The sequence below is a fragment of the Accipiter gentilis genome, chromosome 2 (genome assembly GCF_929443795.1).
Source record: "Accipiter gentilis chromosome 2, bAccGen1.1, whole genome shotgun sequence".
Classification (NCBI taxonomy): Eukaryota; Metazoa; Chordata; class Aves; order Accipitriformes; family Accipitridae; genus Astur; species Astur gentilis.
In genome coordinates, this window is record NC_064881.1 from 34,590,884 (window position 1) to 34,612,400 (window position 21,517).

Consider the following 21,517-nt stretch of genomic DNA (forward strand, 5'->3'; position numbering starts at 1 on the left):
GTCATACTGGTTCGTTTGGCGTAATGGCTTCTCTTAAACAGATATTGCATCTAGGGGGATATTTTTAAATCTTCCAAAGGCAAGAGTTACATCAAGAAAATAGAATAAGAGTAAGTAAGACAAAGTAACATTTTACATGTGCTTCCTGATCCTTTCTGGGTTAGGCCCATGAGCTTTATAAACGTGAGCAATAAAAGCTGGTGTTGTTGAGTATCCATATCCTGTACAATATTCTTTGAAGGAAGGTAAAACATTTGCAGTAATGGAAAAACAAACCAATACAATCTTGCCTCAGAGTATTTTAAAAATTATTTTACTGGGCCACTTGCGATGTTTCATTGCATTGATAGTAGAAAACAAAAAGGTAATTTTAAAATTATGTCCTAATGGTCTTCAGGATTTTGCCACCAAAAACTTGCTGGTGACATCAGGAATATATTTCTATTGCACACGTCTATCACCAAGCTTGCAGCACTTTCTGGGGGGCCAGGTGTCTCCAATCTGGAAGAAATTATTAAAATCTGTTCAGCTGGTTCTGCATCAAAGAATTCTGTAATTGCTTGGTTCTAGGGCTTTCTGCCATCTGAGGCTGAAATGGTAACCATCTGTTAAGAATTCCTCAAGTGAGTAATTTTATTCATATTCTGCAGAATAATAACAGAAAAAATAATATTTAAAAAACAAAATCCATCTTAGTTATAGCTTGTTTTTGAATGAAGTTCTGAAACATGCATCTCTTAGTGTTTCTTGTCAAGTTTCTGCACTGGCTGATTGTACAGCAGAAAGAATAATTTATTTATCATGAAATATCACTACTTCATCCTAATAATAACTCACAGAAAACAAAGCATTGTTTTGTTATTATTCATTCATCAATAGAATGCCTACAAGGTGCTGAGAGCTCCACAGATTAAATTAAAGAGAATTACTGGTATAGGGACCATAGGATTTGAAGAATGATCTTCTCTATAAAATAGTTTCTGTAAAATTAATGTTCACATTCTACTACTATCTAAGGTCACTTTGCCATTTAGGATAAGGTTTAACTTAAACAAGTTGTGCCACCTCAAATGTAGGTGTCTAATCAAGACCTAGTCCTCTAGGTTTCTTCTGTAGTCAATACTAAGGCACAAACACATCCACAAAACAATTCACCTTACGTTTCATGTTTAAGCTGGAAGAGGTGAATCAGCCTGTGGAAGTATGTCTCCATCTATCCATCTATATATTGCAGAAATCCAACTTTGATGGCCTTTGAACTCTGTGCTTCAGATCTCTGCCCATAAGAGGAAGTGCTTCATTTCTCCAGCTCTTTATGTATTTTCCCATTTTTACAACTGATGCGGCCACATACAGCTCCTCAATAGAACTTCATTTTCAGACATTGACTTCCATTGCACTTAATAATGGTGAAGACCTATGAAGGAAAGATTACATGATTAAAAATTATATTTTAATGTATATACATACAGGAACTTTAATTCTATGACTTCTAGATTCTGAAAAATGCACATTTTGGGGTTTGATTTTATTGTTTTTTAAATTGGTACTTGGGGAATGGGAGGGAGGAGATAGTATCATTCTGTTGCCTAAAACATCTCCTGTCTTAAATGACAACCACATAAGATAACTTTTCCCCTTGAAGACCCTGAGGACCAAGGGAACAATGTGAGCAGATGACTTTACAGGTGGACAATTGAGGAACAGAGAGGAACTGATTAGTGATTTAACCAAAGCTTCAAAGGTTATCTAGAGCAAGGGTTGGAGTAGACTCTCACTTTGCAGATTCAGGTTTTTGCATTCATCACTGCAGCCTCTTCAGCTTTTCTGCAGGGCCTTTCTTTGTCAGTTCAATACACAACTGCCAACTCTATCTCCTCACATCTGGAGAAGCCAGCACTCTGCCATCATGTCCCACGTGTCAGGCTTTTAACATGTAGCTTTATTCCCAGTTCTCCTGGTCCAAAATCTGTGGAAGAGACTAGAATGTTGGATTCTTGGAGGAAGTGACTACTAAATGATCACTTTTGCAGTATTTCAGAGGGAGGGCAAAATGTTGGAATGAAAGCCAAGAGATTGTGGTAGAGTGAAATAGAAGAGTTCCAGCTTTTGTTGCTCACCTTTATAAAGCTCCTGGGCCTAACATGGAAAGGATCAGGAAGAACATATAAAATGTCTGCTAAGTTAAAAAGTAACATATTAAGTATTTTCATCCCTTCTTCCACAATTCCCTCTTACAGAAGCCTTAAGAACAAGTAGGTTGGAGGTTTGCTGTAATGACTGCCTGCCTTGCACTTTTGAAGCAGGAATTGTTTTCTTGTCCTCTGCTTGTACAGTGAACAGCACAATAAGGCCTTGACTGTGAGTTTGCCTCATTGCTACTGTATCATCTAATACATTATTCCAAAGTTGTTTTTAAATTACATGCATTTTAGATATACATGAAAGTAGAGGCTTCAGTTTTAATTTGTCTTTTACCTATGCCTGAGTCATTACTCATCCCATAGGAGGACCAACTGACCATATACTAATGTGGGTCTTACTCCTGGTCCCAGCAATATAGTAACAGTTCACAGAAATCATTCATAACCTGACATTTTTTACAATGCCTTCCTGTCATATCACTGTACCAAATTCTCTTTATTCTCCCTGGCAAAGACAAGCTATAAAAAGGAGTTTTTTATAGTACCAGCCTCTGAGCCATCATTCATCTCAGCCAGAGCCTTGGTCAAATGCCAAGCCATTCTCACTCTTCCTCTTCTGCTGCAAGCAACAGGGGATTCCAAGTGACAGAGCACCCTTGAGCTAGGAGGCACCCACAGACAGCTAAGGGGACAGGATGCATATCCTTTGGTTGCCAGTAAGTGATAATCTGCTTGTAGAGGCATAACAAAATGCTGGACTCTCATGCAAAACAGTGTTCATCTATCACTAGAGGGACAGACAGATGGCCATGAGCATGTGTTTTCAATCCATGTGTTTTATGACATTTGGAAAGTGTATTTTACTGGGGATTGGGGAACTGCTTTATCCTAAAGCTCCTCTTCTCGAGAGAGCTCTCCTTACCAGAAAAGTTAAGTCTGCAATTCCTTCCCAGAGCCCTCTGAACAAACAGTCTTTTCTGTCCTGCTGTCGCTTCAGGACTCCCAGCCCTTGACAGCCTGTGAGTCGATGCCCAACCAAAGCAGACCACTCTCAGACAGCCCACTGAGTTGTGGTTAGCCCCAGCGTTGGACACTTACCGATACAGCCTGCAGTCATCCCACCTCAGGCGGAGCATCCTCTGGGGACTGTAAACTAAGCCACGTACTACTTTATTAATTCATTAATGTCCTTTACTGGCTCTCAGATCATCGTGGTAACAGAATTACTGTGACTATGAATGCTGTTTTATGGCAAAAAATAAAACTGGAGCTAAATTGAGTGTGACAGTGACCATAGAGAAGAATAACATCGCTAATGGAGCTCTCGCACTGCTCAGATTCCACAGACAACACTGGGATTGTAAAACAAGACTCAGTTTGATTTTATACATAGCAACAACATCAAAACTGACAGAAACAAGGGCTGTGAGATAGAAACATACCAAAACCGTGCTTGTGTCAGAGGAGTTTTGACTAATGAACTGAAGACAGGAGGTCTGAAGCAATATATTCAGTGCTAAGGTTAGTAGCAGGACTGTAACTTAGCCAAATGTGCTTTTCTCAGCTCCATTTTGTTTCTAGTGAGGGAGCTGCCTTGTTTCTCTGCTGTTGTTAAATTGAGGAGGCTTAATACCAAAATCCACTACTTTATGGAACAGTATTACCACAGCAAGCAAAACACTGAATGGTTGGCACTCCGTTATCATGCTCGGCCATGCCACGTCCAAAGCATGGCAGAAGGGACAATGGACCCAGGCATGCAAGGAGCTGTCACTGGCAGGTGGTATAGTGCAGAGCACCGGTGTGACTTGTAAGAAGGAATCTCTCGCAGCAATATGGTTGGCAACAAACCAAGATGCTGTCAGAGGTGTTTAGAGTTAGTTAACAGAAGTCACGTTAGAATCCTGTTTTGAATGAAGCCTGTTGCAATATGGAGGTCTCCGTTACGGAAATTTAAAACAGCAATCATAGCATGCAAGTTCAAATCAAAGACCTGACGTACTGGAAGATGGAAGTGAGAGAAGCAAGAACTGAGATTTGGTCTAATGCATAATGTGCCATGCAAATAATCTCTTCATGTAATCACTTTTCAGAATTCAGAGAATACTGTAACCTTGTAATAACAATTGCCGGGATAATAACCAGGCAGTTCTTTACACAGAACATGGAATAAATTTTCCTCTCTTTTCAACAAAGATTTAAGTAGAAAAAGATATATCCAGCAGCAATCAAACTGATTGAACTTGTCAAAGTTCGAACAGGTAGATAAAAAATAGAGAAATTAAAAGATTATTTTTCAATTCTTAATATTGAGCTGTCAGTATCATCATAAAAAAAGATAAATTCCAACTTTAATAACATCCAGTCATCCGTGAACTGTGTTGGCACTGGTAGTGTCTTTTTTGGGAAGAGCAATAATCTCAAAGATTCAAACTTGGAAGTATTTGCAAAATTCTGTTAGCAAAAATATTTTGGAGCCTGAAATCCAAAAGAAAAAAAATAAGTGAGAGAAGTAAACGTATTAATCATGGTTCTGCATACATAAGCCTATGTAGAAACTCTAATGCAGAACACTTGTACACTTCTATAGATTGTTTAGCTGACATGAAAACTTCCCCAAGGGACATTTCCAACCCTTAAAAAGCATCCACACCCGTCAGAAAAATCTCCCTCAAAATACACACAGATTCAAGGACAAATCCTGTAAAAACAGTGTGCCATACACTGATGTAACTCATCATGCGTATACACTCACTGGGAGCAAGTGGAGGCGTAAGTGAAGCCAGCCTGGACTGAAGTTTTTCCGGGGTTTTTTCTTGCTTGCTTGCATGCTTCCTTTTGTTCAAAGTATGGAAAGAGTAAACTGGAAAGAAGAGAGAATTCTGATAAAGTCCCTTCTGGGAGACCTTAAATTAATATTTTTTTTTTTTTTTATACTTTTACTTTCTTGGTGTTTGAGCTTTTTCCCCCTCCTTCTACAACTGAACAGGCTTCTGCCCTCTGGAGCTGTGCCTCCTCAATATCATGATGACTCCAGTTGTAGCTTGCCTACCTTCTGGGAAGACGGCATAGACAAGTGGCCTGAGAAGATGTTTCCCTGGAAGAACAAGAGCTGAGGGCACCCTGCCTTGAATGACAGGGCTGACACATTGCCACAGAATCAGGAATATCCAGTGACCCTCCACATCTAGGTAGAACCAGGGATGACACTGACACAGCAGAAAGCTGTCTACCTTACTTAGAGAAGTTTCCACCAATGTCTTTCCAAGAAGTACTTCAGGAACCAGTACTACACCTGTAAGAAGGTGAAGGGGTTGTTTCTGAGCATGCTTCCCCAAAAACCTGTAAAGGCATTTGATTTTCTTTAGTGTACTAGTTGATGCTGTCTGCTGGCACACCAGGCCAGAACATCCATACAATTATTAAAGTTAGATGAGATTAAGCCAGGTCTCAGGATCTAAGTTTCAAACTGTACAGAAAGACCAGCTGTTGTGCTTCTTTCACAGCTCCAGACAAAGTTGTAGTATAGCGGACAGGACATAAGCTTTTTCTTTTCTTTGATATTCAGGAATGAAAATACTGTAACATTTGTTATTTTGAGGTAAGTGATATTTTGGGCATGTGATTCTTTACCCTGTTGCACCTTGTTCTTGGAAAAAGGACCTCCAATTTATTTTGAGTGTTGAGTATGTTGTGACTAGATTAGATCAGTCCCCAGAGAAAGTAAACTTAAGAAGTAGATATTTAGGGAATGAATGTTTTCAAGTTTGTTGATTCAGACAACTGGGTGTCACTTTATTGAAATCAGTGGAGCAGTTCTGGTTTACAGAAGCTACAAACCTAGCTGGCTTTTACTTTTTCTGTTTATGTAGCTATTATAATGTGATAATAAAGTGTCCAGCTGGCCATGATCTTTTAGTATTCCAATATTCTCTGCTAGGTCAGAGGTTAGAAAAGATGTCTGTTTTACCAGACTGTCGCAGATCTAGTACTTTTAAGAAGTGCCAAGATGCTGAGGTACAAGCACAAGTGTAATGTGTCAACAGCAAATACATGGGCTGTTTCAGCAGAAAGTCCTCGTTGTGATTTCTTTGAACCACCTCAGATAAAACTCTAGGCTTTCGATATGGTCGACAGAAAATGATAGGTCTCTTGGGCAGGCGAATTAGAACACAGAAATGAGGAGTTCCATTTACTGTCAAGGTAGCTTAGATACTAGGATGAGTAACTAGGATAGAGATGATATAAATATTTCCCCAGTAGATTTAAATATTTGTGCCAAGTCTTATAATCAGTTTGAATCCAAAGGGTTAGAATTCCAATTTTTATGTGGCATAGTATGAATAAAAAATTTTCTTCTGCTAGTACTAGCAGCATATGCTTTCTCCAAAAGAGAAAGGCAATTAACCACTTGGTTTTTGTGACATAGGGGAATAAAATCTGAAGAGTAGTGCAAAAATCAGTAGTGCTGAAGAAAACTTGATGTTGTTGCAAAAGACCCCAGAGTTTATAATTCGCTAGTAAACACAGTCTGTTGTAATACCTGGAAAACTAGATAATTCTAGAGTAAGTTATCTAAGTGAAAATAACTGTGTATGCAGTATTCATCTGCATACTGAACAGAATGACTGCTGTTTAGATGCAGCAAAATGGCACCATATGCACTATTCATTTGCAAAATAAATGACACAATTGAATGGGAGCCACATGGATGGGAAAATAATGAAATAATTAGGATGAAGGAGAAGTGAGATCTGTCATAATTTATAAAATAAGTGACAAAAATGCAAAAGTAAGTGCAATTTTTGGGAATGAGGAGTTAAAGTAATAGGGATGATATATTACCATTATTTTTAAAAAGTTAAGTCATATTGTCTTCAAGTTAGAACACCAGGTTTTGGCATGATAAAATCAGAAGCAGGAATGTATTCGACTAGATTTATGGAGAAACAGACATTCAAGTGTCATGGGCTAATCTGGATCCTGACACGTAGATATGGAGCATGAAGCAGAGGCTTTTCCCAGGAGAGCACAGTTGCAGGGCCGTGCTCCACAGTGCAAGGGCCCCTACAAGCACTGGGTTGCATCTGATAGAGATATAAATACTAAACCCAAAGAATTTACTTTCTAGATCCCTGTTCTCCAGAGCAAAAATTGCAATCTTGCATTTAAGTATGAAGTCTTGCCATATAATAACTGGGAAAAACCAGGAGTAGTAAAAAATTGTCAGAAACAAGCCACATGATCTTGTGGTTCAGTGAAGTCAGGACCCTCTTCAGGCTATTTTTGACAGACACTCGAACCGCCTTTGGTCTCGTTTTAAAGCTAAATATCTGTTCCCATAAATACTATTCAGATAGTCCAGCTCTGCTATTTAGATAGTCCAGCTGGGAGCAGTGCCTGCATCTGAAGGTCTTCAAAGAAGCCTAAACCGGGAGCTCACCCCTCTCCACAGGGTGTGCTCACCTTATGGTGCATTTTGCACAGCGCCTAAGCCGCAAGCTCCTTAAAGCCAGCCCTTACGGCAGTAAGAGGGCTGTGCTGAAGAAGATATTTATGCACCCAGGAGGGATTCAGGATGGCTTTCTTCTTAACTGTTGTTTCAGTACTTCCCTAGGAAATGGGACAAAACAGTTGTAGTTTTTCTCAGCCTGAGGAATTTGGGTTCAAGCAGCAGAAAAGTACCCTAATAACCAGGCTACAGGGTTTGTCTCTACATTTACTGCATTTGCTATTTATTGTCAAATGTGAAATACTCTGTAGAACGGGGATTGAAAGGTAGGACTTATAAGGGACATGGGATTCAAAGACTACCTTATCTTCATCCCAGCCAGTTTGAGTGAATCCAAGTCTCCCACTTCTCATTTAATTGCTCCACCATCTATGTTTAATGTAGTTACATATATGTTTTTATATATAATATGTTTATATATGTGTGTATATAGTATACACACACATGGACAGGCACACATATATAAAAATATAATTAATAGGGCACAGTTTTATCAGTGTCATGACCTCTCTTGTCTTGGTATTCTTAATCTATATGACTGGGACTCAAATGTGAGCAGGGATTAAACTTAAGCATGCCAGTGTTTTCAGGGTGACATTCTTAAAAATTCTTCCAAACCTTGCTTTTGTATTTCTTCAGCTCATAAACAATTTCAATATATTGTTATGCTTTGAGTGGGTCCTTAGAATCACAAAGGCATTGCAATGAAAAAATATGCACAGATTAGTTTCTGCAAGGAAAGCTGCAATGTTACCACTAGATCCTGTCAACATAAAGCCAAGCCACTAGAAAGCACAACGTGCTAATCAGATTAGTCCAGTGTCAAGTTTTCTGTGTAAAACTGCACACAAAATCAGGACAATGTGGTACTAATGTGATAGTACTGCTGTTACAAGCAAACCTATACTGCTGGCGCCATGCGAATTCTTTATACATTGAAGGGCTACCAATACTGTCATGGCCTCAAAATGTGAAGGTTTCATTAATGTGTTCCTTGAATCCCTTAGGGATTATCTTTCACTCACTGGAAGACAGTTTTCTATATATGTCTGATTTCTTACATTATTTATTTTAATTAAGTTTACCTTGAAAATAGAAATGAGAAAGTATTCCTGCCATGTCCCCCTTAATTATAGGTGTTTACTTGTCACTATGTCAGTAGGGAAACATTTTACTGTAACATAGATTTTGTCACTTTTGCTAAAACTTTAAGTTTACACTGGCCATGCATGTTTTCACCTTTAATCTCTAAGTGTCAGGTGCTCTGGATAATACTCCTATTTGTGGTCAGCTGATCAGGGAAACTATCAACAGTTGGAAAAGTGAACTTTGCTAAGACTTTCCACATTTCCAGGTTAGTCACTCTAAAAATGAAATCACACAGAATTATGGAAACAATTTTGAACTTGCATTTCTTCTATTCTAGCAATATTGACACTGAGAAGACTTCACTTGCAAATTACATTAAGTGCAGAATTTATATTTGCTTTGTAAAGTGCTGGAGATACGCGTCATCTCGCACTCTCTATAGCATCCAGCATAATGATGCTTTTATTCTTGCTGGCTCTTATTCTACAAAACAAATAATATTTATTATATTAACTTCCTATAGGACAACATATATTAGCACATATTAGCAATGCATAGTGTTTTGATTGTTTGCCATCTTCTCCTACTACAGAAGCACCACAACCAGCCCCGATTTCCAAACAAGGAGTTAAATATTTATTCTACTTGGTCAGTTTACTAATCCATAATTTGTTATTTAATTGCACAGTGTTTAAAGAACAAGATTGAAGACTCCTGCTAAAATAGTTGTACAAAAAGAAACCATCATTGCAGTGTTGTGTCCTTCATATTGCTTGCTCCCAACCTGTCCCTCACAAATGAGACATACCTCTGATGTTGGAGGCAGACCTTCATTTTGCTTTCCGCTATGTGCTCTTCCAAGTGGCTTAGGAAAAGAGAAGATTTTGTTTTCTTCAATAAATTGCTCCCTGGGAATGGTAATGATCCTTTGGTAAGTGGAAATTTGTTGAACAGGTATAACAATTGGGTGGAACAGAGAGAAGGATATATCTAGGATCTAGAGGAGAAGGCATAATTGGGATCTGAACTTAAATTTTCATTTTTTTCAGACGGATGACTTTCCTCTGTATTGCCCTTCAAAGGTACTGTCATGGAACCACTAGAGGAAGGAAAACCCTTAAAGAAATAGTTCAAAGGATTCTTTAGATTAACATTTAGCAGTTTGCTATATTAATAGCATGATTTACTTTGACTCAAGTGGGCTAAATTACATCATTATTATACTGTGGGAGAAAGAAGTAGGCTTAAGTTGGAAATAATGTTGTTCAGCATCTTATCAGCCATATTTATGGAAGTATTAAAATTACATCAGGGAAAAAAATTGAGCTGAAATCCTGAAGAATGTGGGTTTTATTATAAACTTCCATAAACCATTGACACTCAGCAGCTTTAGCATTTGGCACAACTGTTTTCTCTCTGAAATCTGTTTATGGCAAAAGAACAAAAAAATCATGTACCATATTTTCTTCTTGTTCTCAGATTTCTTTAGATTGACTGATATACTTATGGCAGATGACTGCTTATATGTGCAGATGAATGTGTAAATAACTAGAGAGAAAATGAGTTAATTCAGTATTTTAATCTTCAGCTAGATCTGTTGATGTCTGAGAAAAAGAATCCAGACATTTTGAAGGTACAAAAGTTACTGTACTTGACTTTTATTTAGTTTTTTTGCAAACAAAAACAAAATTGAAAGAGAAATATTTTTAGCAGTAACCTGTCTACTAAAATATGTGCAATTTTTTTTTTTTCCTTTAAGAATGAGTAATATAGTATGCCTAATTATTGACACAGTAATGGCATAGTTATATATGTTGATGAAATATAGAAGCAAAAATAATTTACTTTTCAATACAAAATTTTCCAACTATAAGTGGTTTTAGAGATAGGTTTATGGTGCATAGCAAGGTATTTCACTGTATTTTGGTTATATTTCTAATATGGAGGTGTATTTAAAATGCTGAAAATAGCAGTGTTACTGTTCTCTTACGAACAGAAATCAAGATTTTGTAATAAGTTTTGAAAAAAATAGACCTTCAATAATGAAAAAGTAGAAGAAAGCACTCTTTTCAGGGCAAATCTTGGAGAAGAGCTATAAAGTAATTTTAAATTGGAATATTATAATGCTGAGGATCAAAAAAAAATACTCAGCAGAAAAAACAGTGGTAATTGTATCTCTCTAGTGCTGTACACTTTGAAATTACTTAAATGATACATCTATTATTATAGAAAGCATTTTGAAGGTTGAGAGTGTAGGGTTAATAATATAATTTAAGTAAACATAATTTTATAATAAAATAATTTTGCTATTTTTTTTACTTAAAATCTTCATCATTATTTTGCTAAAATCCATTGCCCTTATTCTTCCAGTTTTTCTATATCAAGCCTTTAGTAAAAAAGGCAAAACTAAGAGAAAATATGGAAAGAAAACAAAATTTATGAAACATATTCCCTTTTTTTTGTAGCTATCTTCAAATCAGCCAGCTGTAACATCCTGATAATTAACAAAGGGGTTAGCTAGGAATGCAAAATTAGGTGATTTGATTGCAGTTGATAGACCTGGAAACAATATCCTCCTCCCCATTCCAGACACATATGTATACACACAAAGAATATACATGGGCTCTGTGACTTTGGTTTGCCTCTGTTCTTAACTCTGCATTTCTAACCATTTTCTGGAAATGGCTGTTGCCTTTTAAGTGAATGTGCCAGCTCCTTTGAGAAGATGTTTATCACTTCCTAACTCGGTGCCATAAAGGGTCCATGTGAAGTCATACTGGGTTTTATGCTGCTTTACTTTTCACTGCCTTGTCATTCTTGCTCAGAGCTCTTTATTTGCCTTAGCTTTTCACATTTTTCCTACAGCGGAAGTGTTTATTCATCTCCAGTTGAAATCTGATACAAGTAGACAATACTTCTGGAGCCAGTTTCTGAACATATTTCTGTTGGAGATAGTTATTACTGTCTAATTAAGAGATGTTCACGCTGGTGACTGAAGGTCTTAGCTGTAGTTTGTTTCTAAGAATTTTACTTTCCTGTTAAGTGAAAACTATCTATAAAGTCAATAAACTCATTAGCCTTCACATTACTATTACAAAGGATTGGAACACAGAAGTTCTGGGAATCAAGTTTAAAAGGAAATGTGAAAGACAAAAATGTTCACTGTTTTCTGTCTGGCAGTTCCAATGGAATTATGAACTGCCATTTGTGGTAACCATGACACATTTTGGTGTGTGTGTGTGTGGGGGGGGAATCACTGATATTTCGTACAGGATAATATCTTGGTATAGATGGTAGATGATTCAAAGTTCAGAAGGATTTCTGTAACATTTTGTATACAGGCTAGAGAAAGAAGTTAGCAGGTCAAATAGGGAAAAGTGAAATGTGGTTCTCCCACTGCACTACTTGAATAAGGTTATTAATGAAGTAAACAACAGTACACAAAAGAGACATAGAGCTTTTGTATATCGAAACATGCAGTTCTGATTCCTGTACAAGGACACACTTCACCCACACTACACTCTGAAAAGGCTGCTAATGGCTTCAGTCATTGAAGTATCTCTCATAGCAGGAGAGACTGAAAGAGCAGGGGCTGTTTCGCCCAGACATGAGGAGGCTCAGGAGAACCTTATCCATGTGCATAAATGCCTGATGGGGGGGGGGGGGGGGGGGGTAAAGAAGAGAGAAGGGGACTCTTCTCAGTCATGCCCACTGACAGGAGAAGAGGCAATGGGCAAAACCTGAAATGCATTAGAAAAAGCTTTTGTGCTGTGAGGGTGGTTAAACAGTGGAGCAGGCTGCCCAGAGAGGTTGTGGAGTCTCCATCCTTGGAGATACTCAAAACCAGGCTGGGCACAGTCCTGAGCTGACCCTGCTCAGAGCAGGCCTGACTCCACGAGCTCCAGAGGTACCCGCCAGCCTCAGCCACGCTGCAGTTCCCTGTGGTGATACTGGAGGAGAACATAACAACTTGTTAAGATTCAGCTCAGATTATCTGTGGTTAGAGTCACATAAGAAAAATCTTTCACATTAAATTTTGAATTAAGAATACCTATTGCTGGTATAAATGTTGCATGATGCTCCTGTTCATTATATTTCTGATCAGTGCTTGACATATATCTCACAGTTCCTGTTTTATATTTTAATTGGTAGCAATAAGAAAAGTGGTTATTACCCATATTTAAAAAGAAAATCTTCTTAAGTTGCAGCCTTATTTGGTGCGAATTTAAAAAGCTTTTTGTTGATGTGAGTGAAAGATTAACAGTAGCGTGCTTCCTTTCCTAAGAACAGTTTAAGAATATAAGATAAGTAGATTGAGAAACCAATATCTGTAAGAATTTTTGGGAAAGAGTCACTTAAAGTTTATAAAACTGTTACAAACTGCTATTTCATGAAAAAAGTATAGTTTTTAAAAAAATTGTGCAACATGGGATGATGAAAAGAATGAGGCTTGTAGTATAATTAATAGTTCCCTCCTAAAAAAATTCCAGTTTAAAACTCATTTATCAAGTGTGAATCATATTCATATCTTATATACAAAAGGCCAGAATGGATTTTCATATTTTGAGGGCTTGTTTCCATAGACAGATTAAAATTTAATGTCTAAGAGAGGTTATATATTTTTTGGCTACAGTTCCTTTACAATATATTCATATTAGATGCATTAGAAGAATGTTACAGAAGGATATTTTAAGTTAATAGATTTAGCAGATAAAAATAAAACTTCTGTTAGTTCATACCAGCATACAGAAAGTACAGAGCAAGCAAAATACATTCTAAAAGGAGATGATAACTTTATGCTTAGAATAGAAAAAAAAATATTGATGATATGTTTGTCTTCTGATGAAAGTGGAGAATTTCAGTTCAGACTGAAAGATTTGCTGAATCTTCTTTAAATTGCAAGTTTGGTCTCCTCTCCTCTCCTCTCCTCTCCTCTCCTCTCCTCTCCTCTCCTCTCCTCTCCATAAAAATCCAGCAGTCCATCACCATAGTTTTAACTCCTTTAAAAAAAAAAAATTGTGAGAAGTTCTAATAAGCATATCTTTGCCAGTCTTAAATTCTACACTGATATTTGCCTAAAGCGAATTTCTTAGGAAAGCAGTATCAGAAGAGGTTGCAAGTACAAAGAAGCATCCGTTTTCAGACTGCCTGGGAAATGTGATGGGCCCACAGTCACATTTCAAAGGAGGTAAAGCTCATAGGAAACCAGATTTTCTGTTTGAAATGCCAGTCTTACAACTTCTAGTTATCAAGGGGTTTCTACATTAACTTGAGGTGCACCTCATTGCAGCTATTGTTCTTATACCACTCAAACAAGCCAGGCAGGTCCCTCTCACATCACTCTGTCCAGACCCAGAAAAGTGCTGTCTGCCTGACATTTTTATTATCTCTGATCGCAGACTTTGGACAGTTGCAAAGCATGTGCCATGTGAAAGTTATTTCTTTCCCTATGCTATAACTTTAATAAGGTAGAGCCTTCCAGAAGAGAAGGTGAGATTTGAATACTATAAATTATTTTGAAGAGTTGTGGAAAAGCTCCTGTTAGAGCTATGCACGACTGTGGAGTATTCCCTTCCTGACCTTTTTTAGGCCATGTTAAAATGTACAGGAAATATAAAACTGTACTGAGCTCCTCATCGTCTATAAAGAAATGTTAGTAAGGAAGAGATCCCCACATGTGGATATGCGGTCACATATAACTTTGATTGTTTCTCCATTTTCTTTGGTGCAAATTGTATTGGTGTTGGTCATTAAATGTAATAGCAGAAGCCACATACATAATGACTGATCTTATTGATGGGAGATGTGATCTCACATTTGAATTTACCTTCTTACTGCTGATCCTGTTGTCAACTGAGAATCCTTCACCTTGCTTTGACTAACGTTTTCTTTAATTTTAGCTAATGTATGTCACAGCTTGCATATTGAGTTATATATTGCCTTGCTGTTGTAACAGCTAACACTGCTGTTATCTTGTCAACACCAGGTTTCAGAAGGAATTCCTTTGGTGAGGTCTGCCTTGAGTGCCCTGCCCCTCAAATTTGCAGTTCATCCCTGCAGAAGTTTGTCTTGCTGGTTCAATGTCTGTGTTTAAAGCAAAACCTTGCTTTCGGTTGTTTTCATAATGCCTTCCACTTACTGAATTACTGTTTTCTTTAGGGAGTGCCTTGGAAGGCCATTTGAAAAGGTGTATTTTTAATAAACATATATACAGGGAGAGGGGGAGGGAGAGAGGCAGAGACCCTATACAGGTATCTAAACTAATTTTTTTGTCCTACAATACCTTTGAAGATACTTCAGCAAAAAACATTTAGTGAACTATTGTTCCATGCCATAGATTTAAAACTAAAACAATCAAGACACAAACATTTTAGGAAAAGCACTACTATTTCCTTAAATAATATTACCAAACATTTGGTATTGATTTATCCATACTGAGCAAAAATAGTTTCATTGTTCTAAATTAGTATTTACAGTATATTTTGGACCTGTTACAAGAACTGCTGAAGTGAGGAGGCATTGAGATGAGCTGAATAATTTTCTTGAAGCTTTACTACTCTTGAGTAACTTGACTATCTCACATGAGCGCCAATGCAGCCTTCATGACAGCCCACACTAGGCTATCAAGTTATTTTTCTCTCCCTCATCTAATCTAGTTTTGAGCACCTGTGCCAAAGCCAAACTGCCATGATGAGAGTCTCGAGGTTGGAGAAGGAGGGGGTGAAAATTACTGAAGCCTGAGAATATTTTGGCACAAAGGTGGTAAGATATGTATGTAAGGTAAGATATCCTCATAAGATGCTTTGCGAGGAGCATACCAAAACCACAGGTCATACAGAAGAGACTGGGACAAATTCTTCCCTCATGTAACAACTACACTGTGCTGTAACCAGTAGGTTTCTTTGTGTAAGTGAGAGGAGGCTTTGGCTGAGCATTTATCTAATAGGTTAAATGCAAATACAGTCCAGTAGAGAACTCTATTTTCCAGACTAATCTGAATTACTGCTGGGAGTTAAACTATGTGTGTCCCTTTCTTATATTAAAGAAAATGTGTAGGAGAAATATAATCTAATCGCTTGCTGATATTTCATAGAGGTGGGAGTAGGAAGAGGCTTTAGGTTTCTTCAACTGTTTATTCTACTTTATTTTTCTTCTGAACATGATTCTCTCTTCTCAGGAAAACTGCTGTTGCGGATGCAGTCTTACTGAACCTCTGCCCAGTGCTTAAACCAAACTGAATCTGAGCCTTTTCCAGGAAGACTGGGAGGAGATGTGAAAATTGTTTAGAACTAAGATTAAAAAAATAAATGTGGTGTTTCTGCACTGCTGCTTTCACTTGGGATCTGAACTCAGGTCAGACGGGCCATCCTTACCACAACTCCTGAGAGGACCCAGCCAGGAAAAGTTCATTCTTCTTAGGCTGTCAAAGGAGACACAGGCATTTTATAAGTGACCTTGATGCCAAATTCATTGATCTCTTGTTCTATCAGTCCTTTAGGGCCAGATTTGGAAGGAACACCTAGTACAGCAGGGAAGGAGGAGTGGAACTCTGGCCAGGCTCCCTGCTGCCCCATAACAGGACCATGGAAACTGGATCCCTGTCTGCCAGAGGAGGGCTGGCATTTCTTAAAAGAAGGATTGTGTGATCAGCTAAAACAGAACAAACCCAATACCTGCTGCATCTCTTTCAAATGCACAAGAAGAGTTAGGAGGTACGTGAGGATTCATCAGTATTTCATGTGTCAGGGAATAGATTCAACTAGACCAGACTAATGAAATAGGTGTTAAAGCATTTCACTGTCTAAAGGCAGAACATGGTCTGTAAGTATGAACCGATTTTGCACAGTATTAGGTTATGAAATTGTAACATTAGTGTATTTTTCTGTTTACTGTTTTAGTATGTTGAAATTTTAGCTTAGATTTATAAAAGAGTTTAATTAGGCTAAATTGTGTCCTTTTTCTATGTAAAGATCAAAAGCAAAATGTTTACTAATAGCAGAAAACATTTACAACTATTTATGATTGACAAATGTAATGTGACCAAGAAAGAGCACTTCTAACCTACTTTGTAAACTTTATTTTCACTTTCATTTACGCTGCCCAAATGAACATAGGAGTATTGAAGAGAGACACACTGTGGCAATAATGTGCAGTAATGTTTATTTACAGTGAAACACACCATTTTTGAAATTCCTTGGTGTGTATGCAGTGTTGAAATTTTTCCATACCTCCTCAGTCTCTAATGCTGCTGCCTACTATTGTTTAGTTGTGGTAGCAGCGACAAAAGGCGTTATCTCTCCCTGGGTGCTGAGGAACTGACACACGGGTTCTCTCTCAACGGACAAAGAAATGGTGAAACGTAGAGGAGAGGGAATAGGGAGGTGAGTTTTCTGTATGTGTCATTCCATTATAATTAATGTGAAAAAGTAAACACACAGGTGTTAGCTGGGTGTTTCATAGTGGGAAGATGTAAGTTCTTAGTCTGCTCTGGTTGTAGAAACACTTTCCAAATCTCTCTAATGCAATGATCAATTTTTGTGCTTCCTCATTTTTGAGCTGGATAAATCAAATTTAATTCTAGCTGAAAGAATTTCTATAGACACAGAGCTCCTCAGAACTAAGGTTGTGCAATTAGAGGTTGAAGAAACTTATCTAGACTATGTATTGATGAGTCAGTTATGGATAGCAGGAGTGATTTATAAAACATTCTGGCTAATATCTAAAATTAACTAATGAACCTAAAGATACCATTAAAATGTTTAAGTGTAGCAGTTGTCTCCCCACTCCCCACTTGTTATCTTTTTAATGCCTTCCTATTCCTCAGCTAAATTAGTGAATTACAAGAAAGTGTCATTCATTTGTACATTTTATCAATGCAGAATGACACCATATTACTTTTCTTGCTCATATGCCTTAGTGTGGCCAAGCGACACTTAAATCTGTTTAGTGTCTCAGTAAAGATCACACTTACCCGCAGTTTTAGTTGTTAACACAGACCATTAAATATGTTTTTGGTGTTTGTAGCATTGTTTTCAAAGTATGGTTAAGACTTTCCTTCTTCAGAAAGGAGCTTCATGCCTCTAAACAGACAGAAGACAATCCCTCCTGATCTCATCCTGATCCCTTTTTATCTTCTCCTCTGCCCACTTCTGAAAAGAGGAATCTGCAGGCGTCCAGAGGAATGTTTCTTTATGTTTTCTGCACTGAATCCCTTTCTGTCTGCTTCTGTAGAGTATAGCAAGTAAATAATTAGAACTCAGACTAAGTTAACCCCAACCATATTAGCTCCTACATCTCATTGATCTCGGTATCTAGGGCAAAGTTATTAATGCTAGAGAGCTAATTACTAATGCATTCAAGAATAAAACCTAACACCCGTAGGTTTTAGTTTTGATTTTGAAATTAAGGTAACTTTGTACTTTTCTTTTAATTCAAAGTTCCTTTTTTTTTGACTGTAAATTATCAAAAGGAAGAACAATACTGCTAGATCTTATTTTGAATTACAAAAGGCTTATGATATCAGCAACTCAGGGGAAACAATTAGATTTGGAAGACTTCACACAAAAATGGGTTAAACCAGATGAAAACCAGCTCTAGTGCCAAGTACTTATCACTCAACGTATGACTGTGAAAGTGACAATACTGCCTAAATAAAAAGTAGTACCTTAGCACTAGGTATCAGGGAATACTGTGGGGTTTAGAGTTAACCTAAGCTGGAGCTGGTTTGTGTAACATACAGTAACAATGCTTAATATAGAAATAATGATGGTTTCTTTTTATCCTTTCAGGTGGCTTTTAATTGTGTGCAAATTAGTTTCCAATCTAAATGAAGGTTGTTCAAGCTTATATAGGTACTTTAAGGTGAATTTTCATGTTAAGAATTGCCAAGTCAGTGTAAATTCTTGGTAAATTCAGCATTTATAAGCAGTTCTGTCTGTCCCATGAATAGCTGGCGACCATGTTTGTTTTCCACACTTACCTTAAGAGTGCTCTTAACTCTGTCTCTGATTTTAATACGTACTGTTGGCATATTGTGAAGATACAGCTTCTTAAAAAGACACCTTATTATTGTGCCACCTTCTTTGTGTCTACATTTTTTTGTTTGTAGATATCTGTGGACCGTTTACTCCCTTCAGCTGAATCAACTATTGATCCCTGCTTTGGAGCTTATGCTGTCCTAGAGGGGCTCATAATTTTATCCATAATGGGCAAAAAAGAATGAAAAAAGGGTTATGTTTCTCATTTTGTATATATTAGGGGCTGGATGGAAGCACAAGTTGTATAGCATGTAGAGAGTATTGCTCATATCTGTAGATTCATACATATGGTACTATTCAATTCCTATTCATGATGAAGACTGTTCCAAATTTTATTGAATTTCTAAATGAGTTCTCCTCTATCTCTAGATGGTATTGAAATCTCTATCAGAACCAGACCAAGCTTCCCTTCTTTCCCAGATGTAACTCACTTCAGAAGACATAGCCAAGAATGCTTTCTTCCAGAATGAAAATGTGTTCGTCCTACTAGGATGGATTTCATTTTGTTTGCACTTCATGGTCCTATTCCACTTTGAGCTAAGTGGTTTTTTTCCTGATTCACTACTAGCAGTCAATAAGACTCTTAATTTCATATGCAATTTAAACAACATTTACCTCTTTCATGCCTATATGTGGAGATCTACTATCATATGCAGACCACCAAGCAGAACATTATTTGGAAAGACAGTTTGCAGAAGAAATCCCTTACCTGTGAAATGGTCTGTTTCCAAGCTATAAAGGTGTAAAATGAGACAGCGAGAGCCATCTGTCTTTGGGGAGTCTGGTGTGTGCTGAACAGGCAATAAACAGAGCATCAGTATACCCCCGTAGATTCTAGGAGGTGCATATGTTCTGCCTGCTCTGCACAGACCTTGTCCTTCCATCTCAGAAAAGATATAAGAACTGGATTAGGGTCAGAGAAGGATGTCTGAAAGTCTGGAAGAGCTTCCATACAAAGAACAGCTTATGTAGACTAGGACTTGTCAAGCTGTAAAAGAGATGACTGAGGGGCCCTAGCTGAAGCCTGTAAAACTGTGAGAAGAAGAGAGCAGAAGTGATCGTTCCTGTCTTTTCTAGTACAGGGTCAAATGAAACTAGCAGTTAACAAGTTAAAACTTAGCAAAAGCAGACATTTTATATATCAACTAGTCAAGCTATAGAACTACACACCAAAAGATATCACAGAGTCCACTAGTGACTGTGAGTCACATACAGCAGGTGAGATGTACACTGAGTGGTACGGATGTTAATTCCAGCTTGTTAAATTCTAGGTGGAGTGACACTGTCCCTGTGGAGATATCTGCCTGCACCAGGAAATCAGCACATGTTTAATTGGCTGACACTGGGAACTTGGCTTACCTAGTTTCTGCCCATGTGCTATCTGGCTTTGGTAGAGCTATTCAGTTCCTCAGAGCTCCGGATGCTAAAAAATGAAATCAACTCACTAAAAAACTTTAAATAGAGGTTTTCTTTTTTTCATCCTGCCTCTACCAATTATCTCACTTGATGAAAACATTGCATAAAATGAAACCTTGTCATAAAATGATTGTTTAATCTTGTATATCAGCAAGTAAATACTAATGTTACAGGACCTATGTCCAATTTTTAATCACAGTATTTCCTTTAACACTTTCATTCATCTTCTGGCACTGCTTTATCCTATACATGTCTATGAGTCACTCCTTCTGCATGGATGTAAGAGAATCTCTCTCACTAACTGACATAAGATCTTCATTCTTTGCTGGTGAGATAAACCCCTCCCTGGAAAGCAGTATGGATGAAGGTGAAACTCACATTTTTCTTGGTTTTTTGGGTTTTTTTTGTTGGGTTTTTTTTTTTTTCTGCTGGAATTCTCCCTCCTTTACAAATGAGATATTTCCCTTAAGATCTTCCAGTTAAATTAAAGATAAGGATTTGCATATGCAGTGGTAAATGAAAACCACTGGAACAGATTTTAAGTTTTGTTACATTGATGTAAATTGGCAATAGTAACTTTACTAAATAGTCCCAACTTTGTGAAAAATGTACCAATGAGACAAGAACATCTTTTGCCTCTGGCTTTCAATTTTAAGTGTTGTAACAAACTGTTATCTAATTATAGCAAAGAAGACATGCTGTTAACCTTTCCACATCACTAAGTAGCTTCATTGGTATACTGAAACCATACTTTGACATTGTAGATACAATTGTAAGTGGGTTTTTGTCCATTAAAGGCTTTTCTAACCATCACAGTAGCAAGACAATTACCAGATTCTCTATGGTACAAGTTCTTTCAAAAAGTTTCAGGTTGTCTGATGAACTGACTTGGCTTTCCATGAGCAGCTGTTATGAAAATGAGAAGATGCAGAAATTTCTCTGTTCAAATGAAATCTCCATCAAACCGAAAATCTTTTAAAAATCCTTTCCGAATGATGTTTTCTGATGAGTTTTACCAAAACTACATTAGAATAATGGATGGAAAATTATGTTCTGGGATTTATAAATCCATGGCAACTAAGAAAACATTGTGCCTGCCATCTACATAGAGATGAAATACTGTCATTAGCACACAGAGTATTAAAGCAGTGTTACACATCTCATTTTAGTACTTGCCATGGACATAAATTTACTTAGAGAGGCACGTGGTGAGCAAGCTGCCAGTTTTGCTTTCCTCCTACTTCAGGATCTGTTTCTTCCCATTGAAAGTCTGATTTCCTTGATACCTGCCATACAGAAGCTAGAGCACTTTCCTAGGA

General features: G+C 37.5%; 1 long non-coding RNA gene across 3 annotated transcripts; it reads right to left on the reverse strand.

Annotated features, from left to right (window-relative positions):
• Window positions 1-300: 300 nt before the first annotated feature.
• LOC126050375 (uncharacterized) lies at window positions 301-19,633 on the reverse strand. Of its 3 annotated transcripts, XR_007509526.1 has the most exons (5): window positions 19,492-19,633; window positions 17,717-17,970; window positions 16,119-16,165; window positions 4,900-5,007; window positions 301-1,417 (listed from the first exon to the last, which is right to left on the reverse strand). It is a non-coding gene; the product is annotated as an uncharacterized LOC126050375 (long non-coding RNA). The 3 variants fall into 3 exon arrangements; XR_007509524.1 differs by lacking the exon at window positions 301-1,417 and having other exon boundaries at window positions 4,629-5,007; XR_007509525.1 differs by lacking the exons at window positions 301-1,417; window positions 4,900-5,007 and adding an exon at window positions 10,584-12,695.
• Between the last annotated feature and the right edge of the window lie 1,884 nt (window positions 19,634-21,517).